Raw genomic sequence first — 10,000 nt, forward strand, 5'->3', positions numbered from 1 at the left:
ACATCAGTGATACACATTAGAGGACTATCACATCCCGGTCTAGGGAGAATCCTCATTGTAAATAATTAATATAGTATATTATTTTATTATATCATTATCCTATTATGATTACAGTGACATGTTCATTGAATGCTGTAGATAATTTTTAAGGCACCATGTTTTCATTGTTAAACTCTTTAATGTAAAAAAGTAGCTAAATTTATTAAGAAAAAACGTACAGAATTATTTTTCCAAATATTTTTAGTTTGAATTCAGAGCCCTTTTCAAATTGACCAATAGCGACTGAGAGTTTTTTGAATTTGGTCCGTTGGAGGAAAAGGGGCGGAGCCTCCTCTTTAAATAGGCAGCAGCTGCTACCAGGCACTCATTTGCCAGACCGAATTGTGCAGCAGCTATCACATTGCCATTGAGCCTTTCAGTTTAAAACTCACCCATCTTACTGTTTAATTTAATTGTTTGCCACCATTTAAATTTCACTCAAAATTCATTTGATTTTTTTTCTTTAAAGCATCTTTAATTTTATCTTCCCCTTAAAAACCTTTTTTTTCCTTTTATTTATTTTTTTCCCTTATATTTATTTTTGTTTAATTATTTGCCAAACCCCCCCCCCCCTTTTTTTTCATTCAAGACTCATTTGATTTATTTCATTTAAAGAATCTTTAATTCATTTTATCTTTCTTTCTTTTTAAAAAAAACAATTTTGTTCTGTATATTTATCTTTCACTTATTTTTCAACTTTTTTCTGAGAGAATAATTTCTATTCCAAAACACTATTTCTTTTAAGACCCATTTTGGTTGATTTCATTTAAAGAATCTTAAATTAATTTAATTTTTACGTTTTAAAAGAGACATTTTTGTTCTGTATATTTATCTCTCACTGATTTTTCACCTTTTTTCTGAGAGAATAATTTCTATTCCAAAGCACTCTATAAAAAAGTTCTCCTTTTTTACTATAAGGCAAGTCAATGCCTGATGAAGGTTTGAGATAAACCGAAACGTTGCGCAACTGACTTGCCTTTTCATTTCATTTCATTTAATCCAAAATGCCTTTTTATTTAGGACCAAGGGCTGGTCAATATAGACTAACTTCTAGACCAGCTTCTAGGCCTAATTATGTTTCTCCTCACCCCAGACTAGAACGGCATGAGCCTCTGTCTTTCCAGAGGAGTTACAGTGATGTTGTGGCTGGGAGGTATAGACCCCCACATAATACACAAATTTACTCTCAAGTGAGAAATTTTTGGAACCATGGGGAACGCCCTTCCAGGCGCTCCCCACAAAGAATAACCCCTTCTTCTCAATGGCTAAGACCTACACCTAGATCCTTGAGTGCAGGTCGTAAACGTGTGGATTTCCAGAGACCTAGATCTCTTCACAATAAATTCACACAAAAACAATCCCAACAAAAAGTGAGGTTTGAGAGCAGAGTTCAGAGATCCCACAGTAGACAAGATAACAAACCCTCACTTACTCACAATAAACAGGACCCAAATTACCAAAAGTTCAGATCGCTAGTTAAAAAAATATTCGAACTTCTTAGGTCACATCACCATCACCAAAAAGTCTTGAGGGACCAAAACACAGAGCCCACTACTTTTTCACGGCTCACACACTACCTTACAGAGGTGATTAAACCAGCTAAATTGACATCCCGAACCAAAACACTGATAGAGGGTAATGCAAAGAACTGGGCCTATACAACCAAATTGATCTTACAGGATCATTACGCCCAGTGCATTGCCGGGGAGGGAGAGGTTTTGGCTGATTGGATCGTGGATGACTGGAGGTCGGCTTTTGCCATTGCCGTAAAATGGTACCAGAATAAATTCAAAAAGAGACACATGGCAGAGCCGATCGAGGAGGTAAAAGCGCTGCTCACCTCACTAGCATGCAAACCTGATCGAGCTCCCCCACCCACTGACATTGCCCCACAGGGGGAGGAAATTCCTAACACCACGGAATTTCCACCCCTCACCCGAAACTGGTACTCCCCTCCGCCAAGCCCTGACGCACTACCACCTCTGCAACTTAGCTCTTTACCACCTACACCGCTCCCACCCAGGACGCCCAGAAAGCCCAGAGTGGCCGTTAACAAACCAAAACCCCTAAAACAAAATCCGGCAGTAGTGAACGTGGACGACATCCCGGATATGTTCGCAATCAGTACATGTCCGATGACCCATGGGGTCACTGAGGCGGCCACTCCAGCAGGTATTCTGAAGCCTCGGAGCACCACCCAGGACGTACTGTCACAAATTGTAACCGTTCACCACGAAATGCCCAATCCCCAACAGACAACTACTGCCGGTGATCTGTCGGTAGACTCTCTGCTCTGCATCTCAGAGCGGGACATAGAGCAGAGTCCTCTACCTATGCCCCAACTGACCCCAATTGTAACACCATCCCCATCACCTAGGGTATTCAAAGCCACCAGGCATTTGAGCACCTCTAGAAAAATGGTAAATTGGATGTTTACTGCCAAAAAAAAGTGGTGCATTGTGGGTGACTCTAACCTGAGCAGGATCCCTCCACATGATCTGGAGAACCTGCAAATAGACAGTTACCCGGGGGCTACATTTAGACATGCAGAGGCATTCATATCCAGGGCCAGTATACAAACCGAGGTGGAGACGATAGTCCTGGCCTTCGGTATAAACCACAGGGGTCAAAAGCAGAGGGAGACGGCAGTCAAACAACTCCAGAGGGCCGTAAAGATGACAAAAGAACGGTTTCCTCAAGCGGCCATATGGATCCCTCTGATCAATTACAGCCAAAACCTGAAAAAGGAAGAAAGAGATGTATTAGCAGGGTTAAATGCACACATTAAAAAAAACATGCCATACTTACCTCTGTTACCGGAGGCTCAATTCCAGGTCGGTCAGGACCAGATCCATTGGACGCCGAGCTGTGCTAAGTCAGTGTTGGAACACTGGTGCAACCACCTAAACTTCAAAGCCCTGTAAACCCTAGTTGGGGGCTACAGAGGGGTCTTGAGGTGGTAAACCTTTCTAAACACTTCAGACCCACTAAAGACCAATATAGGGTTCTAAACAAGGGCTTAACGTTTGTTCCAACACCGAAAATCGATAGGGACATGAAAAAACAACTCGCTCTTGATATGCAGCAGTATCATAGAAGACTGCTGCTAATGTCCTATTTTAGATACAGGGGCGAGACAGAACCTCTTCCCTTCACCCCAAAAGCCAGTTGGACTCCCAGGCTGTCCCAAGTCCCCAATCAGGTCAGAAAAGTAATCAGGGCCGATAAATATGCATTCAAAAGCCTATCGTGGAATCGGTCACAAAAATCTAACTTGAGTATCCCTGAAAGACGGGCGTTAGTCCAGCTCAGAAAAAACAAAAATGTGGTTATTAAACCGGCTGATAAAGGCAGTGCGGCGGTGATTATGGATAGACCTGCCTATATCCGGGAAGCTTATCACCAACTAAATCAGCCACACTATTATCGGAAGCTGGACGAACCCCTATTTTTAAAAACAGGCCCAGAAATCAGGAGAATCCTGGAAAATTTGAAAGAAGAGGGTTTTATAAACAAAAAACAGTTAACTTACCTGATGGGATCAGACAATCCACGCCCAAGACTTTTTTACCTCCTTCCCAAGATCCACAAGGATCCCGAATCATGGAGCGTCCCATTTGAGATGCCTCCGGGCCGCCCCATTGTCTCCGACTGTGGTAGTGACACCTATGCGACAGCGGAGTACATTGAACATTTTCTGAACCCCCTCAGCACCCGACACCCCAGCTATATTAAGGACACCTACGATTTCATTGATAAAATCCGAACACTGCGCTTACCTGTAGAATGTCTATTGTTCACGATAGACATAGACAGTCTGTACACAAACATAGACACGTCGGAAGGGCTGGAAGCAGTCCAGGAGTGGTTTACCAGGTACCCGGATAAAAGCAGACCAGACAAACATTTATTAGATTTGTTAGAAATTAATTTGACAAAAAATGATTTTGAATTCAATTCGGAACTCTTTCTGCAAATTAAGGGAACGGCTATGGGAAAGCGATTTGCCCCCTCCTATGCCAATATTTTTATGGCTAAATGGGAGGAGGAAGCCCTGGCAGCCTGGCCTGTTAAACCACTTCACTATTACAGGTTCCTGGACGACATCTGGGGGGTCTGGCAGGGGTCAGAACAAGAATTTGAAAAATTTGTCAATCATCTTAATCACTTCAGCAAATCTATACGAGTCAAATACACACTACACTCATCCGAAGTTAATTTCTTGGACACAGTTACATACAAAGGGGAAGATTTCATAGAAACTCAACAATTGCAGGTCAGAGTCTACTTTAAGGACACAGACACCCACGCACTCCTACATAAGGAGAGCTTTCACCCGAAGCATACCTTTAAAGGGGTGATAAAGTCTCAGCTCCTGAGATTCCACAGAATATGCTCCAGGACCGAGGAATTTTGGAGGGCAACCAAAACACTATTTGGGGCACTCAGGAAACGGGGATATTCCCGCTCATTCCTGAGAGGATGCCTGAGGAGATTCCTGACCTGCATAAGACGGAATGAGCAGACCCCACGAGAGGGCACTGAAATCATCCCCTTTGTGTCCACGTTCTCTGACGGCAGTACAGCCTTAAATAGAAAAATTAAAGAAAATTTCGACAAATTCATGACAGAGGGGGAAATCTTACATAAATACAGAGTCATTTCAGCCTATAGGAAAAACAACAATCTGAAAGATCTGTTGGTTAAAAGCAAATTAAGACCGCTACAGAAGAACAGAACGAGGGACATTACGAGGACCAGATTTCGACCCAAACGCTACATTACTAATCCCAACACAAAAGAAATTTTTACAATTCGGCCAATTTTAAATCTACGGGTCTCCAATTGTGTTTATTTAATTTATTGCAATAAATGCAATATGCAATATGTGGGGGAAACGGGGAATGCCCTGTCAGTGAGAATGACCCAACACCTCTATAATATCAGGAAGGGGAAGGAGACACACACATGGATCGTGCGGCATTTTCTGCACCATGGCCTGGGAGAACTGAGGTTTATGGGACTCCAACACAACAGGAACTGGTCCTGTAATGCCCGAAGACGGGCAGAAGGGGACTGGATCCAAAAGTTGGGCTCAAAACATCCGTGGGGACTGAATGAAAAGGGACAATGAGGATGACCAGTGATCTGACACTAGGCAGGCCCGTGCCAAACGTTGGTCTCAGTCCCTACTGGGACCACGGTTTGGGGACCCTAATCCTAACCCTAATCCTAATCTAAGCTTAAACCTAACCCCAATCCTAATCCCAGCCCTAAACCTAACCTCAACCCAAACCCTAATCCCAACCCTAACCCCAACCCTAACCCCAACCCCAACCCTAAACCTAACCCCAACCCTAAACCTAACCCCTAACCTAACCCTGATCCTAACCCTAACCCCAACCCTAACCCTAACCCTAACCCCAACCCTAATCCCAACCCTAAACCTAACCCCAATCCTAATCCTAACCCTAACCAAAACCCTAATCCCAACCCTGATCCTAATCCTAACCCTAACCCCAACCCTAATCCTAACCCTAACCCCAACCCTAACCCTAACCCTAATCCTAACCCTAACCCTAACCCCAATCCTAATCCTAACCCTAACCCTAACCCTAACCCCAACCCTAATCCTAACCCTAACCCTATCCCTAACCCCAACCACAACCCTAATCCCAACCCTAAACCTAACCCCAACCCTGATCCTAACCCTAATCCCAACCCCAACCCTAATCCCAACCCCAGCCCTAATCCTAACCCCAACCCTAACCCCAACCCTAATCCTAAACCTAATCCTAACTCTAACCCCAACCCCAACCCCAACCCCAACCCTAATCCTAATCCAGCCAGTGCCGCCTGGAGCCATTTCTGGACATCCACCCAGGTCTCTTATTGGGCTAATCACCAGCACCTGGAAGGAAAAGAAAGAACAAAATATTAGATCACAATAACACAATTAATAAATAGGGAATTAACTGAACTAGGACATCAGTGATACACATTAGAGGACTATCACATCCCGGTCTAGGGAGAATCCTCATTGTAAATAATTAATATAGTATATTATTTTATTATATCATTATCCTATTATGATTACAGTGACATGTTCATTGAATGCTGTAGATAATTTTTAAGGCACCATGTTTTCATTGTTAAACTCTTTAATGTAAAAAAGTAGCTAAATTTATTAAGAAAAAACGTACAGAATTATTTTTCCAAATATTTTTAGTTTGAATTCAGAGCCCTTTTCAAATTGACCAATAGCGACTGAGAGTTTTTTGAATTTGGTCCGTTGGAGGAAAAGGGGCGGAGCCTCCTCTTTAAATAGGCAGCAGCTGCTACCAGGCACTCATTTGCCAGACCGAATTGTGCAGCAGCTATCACATTGCCATTGAGCCTTTCAGTTTAAAACTCACCCATCTTACTGTTTAATTTAATTGTTTGCCACCATTTAAATTTCACTCAAAATTCATTTGATTTTTTTTCTTTAAAGCATCTTTAATTTTATCTTCCCCTTAAAAACCTTTTTTTTCCTTTTATTTATTTTTTTCCCTTATATTTATTTTTGTTTAATTATTTGCCAAACCCCCCCCCCCTTTTTTTTCATTCAAGACTCATTTGATTTATTTCATTTAAAGAATCTTTAATTCATTTTATCTTTCTTTCTTTTTAAAAAAAACAATTTTGTTCTGTATATTTATCTTTCACTTATTTTTCAACTTTTTTCTGAGAGAATAATTTCTATTCCAAAACACTATTTCTTTTAAGACCCATTTTGGTTGATTTCATTTAAAGAATCTTAAATTAATTTAATTTTTACGTTTTAAAAGAGACATTTTTGTTCTGTATATTTATCTCTCACTGATTTTTCACCTTTTTTCTGAGAGAATAATTTCTATTCCAAAGCACTCTATAAAAAAGTTCTCCTTTTTTACTATAAGGCAAGTCAATGCCTGATGAAGGTTTGAGATAAACCGAAACGTTGCGCAACTGACTTGCCTTTTCATTTCATTTCATTTAATCCAAAATGCCTTTTTATTTAGGACCAAGGGCTGGTCAATATAGACTAACTTCTAGACCAGCTTCTAGGCCTAATTATGTTTCTCCTCACCCCAGACTAGAACGGCATGAGCCTCTGTCTTTCCAGAGGAGTTACAGTGATGTTGTGGCTGGGAGGTATAGACCCCCACATAATACACAAATTTACTCTCAAGTGAGAAATTTTTGGAACCATGGGGAACGCCCTTCCAGGCGCTCCCCACAAAGAATAACCCCTTCTTCTCAATGGCTAAGACCTACACCTAGATCCTTGAGTGCAGGTCGTAAACGTGTGGATTTCCAGAGACCTAGATCTCTTCACAATAAATTCACACAAAAACAATCCCAACAAAAAGTGAGGTTTGAGAGCAGAGTTCAGAGATCCCACAGTAGACAAGATAACAAACCCTCACTTACTCACAATAAACAGGACCCAAATTACCAAAAGTTCAGATCGCTAGTTAAAAAAATATTCGAACTTCTTAGGTCACATCACCATCACCAAAAAGTCTTGAGGGACCAAAACACAGAGCCCACTACTTTTTCACGGCTCACACACTACCTTACAGAGGTGATTAAACCAGCTAAATTGACATCCCGAACCAAAACACTGATAGAGGGTAATGCAAAGAACTGGGCCTATACAACCAAATTGATCTTACAGGATCATTACGCCCAGTGCATTGCCGGGGAGGGAGAGGTTTTGGCTGATTGGATCGTGGATGACTGGAGGTCGGCTTTTGCCATTGCCGTAAAATGGTACCAGAATAAATTCAAAAAGAGACACATGGCAGAGCCGATCGAGGAGGTAAAAGCGCTGCTCACCTCACTAGCATGCAAACCTGATCGAGCTCCCCCACCCACTGACATTGCCCCACAGGGGGAGGAAATTCCTAACACCACGGAATTTCCACCCCTCACCCGAAACTGGTACTCCCCTCCGCCAAGCCCTGACGCACTACCACCTCTGCAACTTAGCTCTTTACCACCTACACCGCTCCCACCCAGGACGCCCAGAAAGCCCAGAGTGGCCGTTAACAAACCAAAACCCCTAAAACAAAATCCGGCAGTAGTGAACGTGGACGACATCCCGGATATGTTCGCAATCAGTACATGTCCGATGACCCATGGGGTCACTGAGGCGGCCACTCCAGCAGGTATTCTGAAGCCTCGGAGCACCACCCAGGACGTACTGTCACAAATTGTAACCGTTCACCACGAAATGCCCAATCCCCAACAGACAACTACTGCCGGTGATCTGTCGGTAGACTCTCTGCTCTGCATCTCAGAGCGGGACATAGAGCAGAGTCCTCTACCTATGCCCCAACTGACCCCAATTGTAACACCATCCCCATCACCTAGGGTATTCAAAGCCACCAGGCATTTGAGCACCTCTAGAAAAATGGTAAATTGGATGTTTACTGCCAAAAAAAAGTGGTGCATTGTGGGTGACTCTAACCTGAGCAGGATCCCTCCACATGATCTGGAGAACCTGCAAATAGACAGTTACCCGGGGGCTACATTTAGACATGCAGAGGCATTCATATCCAGGGCCAGTATACAAACCGAGGTGGAGACGATAGTCCTGGCCTTCGGTATAAACCACAGGGGTCAAAAGCAGAGGGAGACGGCAGTCAAACAACTCCAGAGGGCCGTAAAGATGACAAAAGAACGGTTTCCTCAAGCGGCCATATGGATCCCTCTGATCAATTACAGCCAAAACCTGAAAAAGGAAGAAAGAGATGTATTAGCAGGGTTAAATGCACACATTAAAAAAAACATGCCATACTTACCTCTGTTACCGGAGGCTCAATTCCAGGTCGGTCAGGACCAGATCCATTGGACGCCGAGCTGTGCTAAGTCAGTGTTGGAACACTGGTGCAACCACCTAAACTTCAAAGCCCTGTAAACCCTAGTTGGGGGCTACAGAGGGGTCTTGAGGTGGTAAACCTTTCTAAACACTTCAGACCCACTAAAGACCAATATAGGGTTCTAAACAAGGGCTTAACGTTTGTTCCAACACCGAAAATCGATAGGGACATGAAAAAACAACTCGCTCTTGATATGCAGCAGTATCATAGAAGACTGCTGCTAATGTCCTATTTTAGATACAGGGGCGAGACAGAACCTCTTCCCTTCACCCCAAAAGCCAGTTGGACTCCCAGGCTGTCCCAAGTCCCCAATCAGGTCAGAAAAGTAATCAGGGCCGATAAATATGCATTCAAAAGCCTATCGTGGAATCGGTCACAAAAATCTAACTTGAGTATCCCTGAAAGACGGGCGTTAGTCCAGCTCAGAAAAAACAAAAATGTGGTTATTAAACCGGCTGATAAAGGCAGTGCGGCGGTGATTATGGATAGACCTGCCTATATCCGGGAAGCTTATCACCAACTAAATCAGCCACACTATTATCGGAAGCTGGACGAACCCCTATTTTTAAAAACAGGCCCAGAAATCAGGAGAATCCTGGAAAATTTGAAAGAAGAGGGTTTTATAAACAAAAAACAGTTAACTTACCTGATGGGATCAGACAATCCACGCCCAAGACTTTTTTACCTCCTTCCCAAGATCCACAAGGATCCCGAATCATGGAGCGTCCCATTTGAGATGCCTCCGGGCCGCCCCATTGTCTCCGACTGTGGTAGTGACACCTATGCGACAGCGGAGTACATTGAACATTTTCTGAACCCCCTCAGCACCCGACACCCCAGCTATATTAAGGACACCTACGATTTCATTGATAAAATCCGAACACTGCGCTTACCTGTAGAATGTCTATTGTTCACGATAGACATAGACAGTCTGTACACAAACATAGACACGTCGGAAGGGCTGGAAGCAGTCCAGGAGTGGTTTACCAGGTACCCGGATAAAAGCAGACCAGACAAACATTTATTAGATTTGTTAGAAATTAATTTGACAA

This window comes from Pangasianodon hypophthalmus, chromosome 29 (genome assembly GCF_027358585.1).
Source record: "Pangasianodon hypophthalmus isolate fPanHyp1 chromosome 29, fPanHyp1.pri, whole genome shotgun sequence".
Classification (NCBI taxonomy): domain Eukaryota; kingdom Metazoa; phylum Chordata; class Actinopteri; order Siluriformes; family Pangasiidae; genus Pangasianodon; species Pangasianodon hypophthalmus.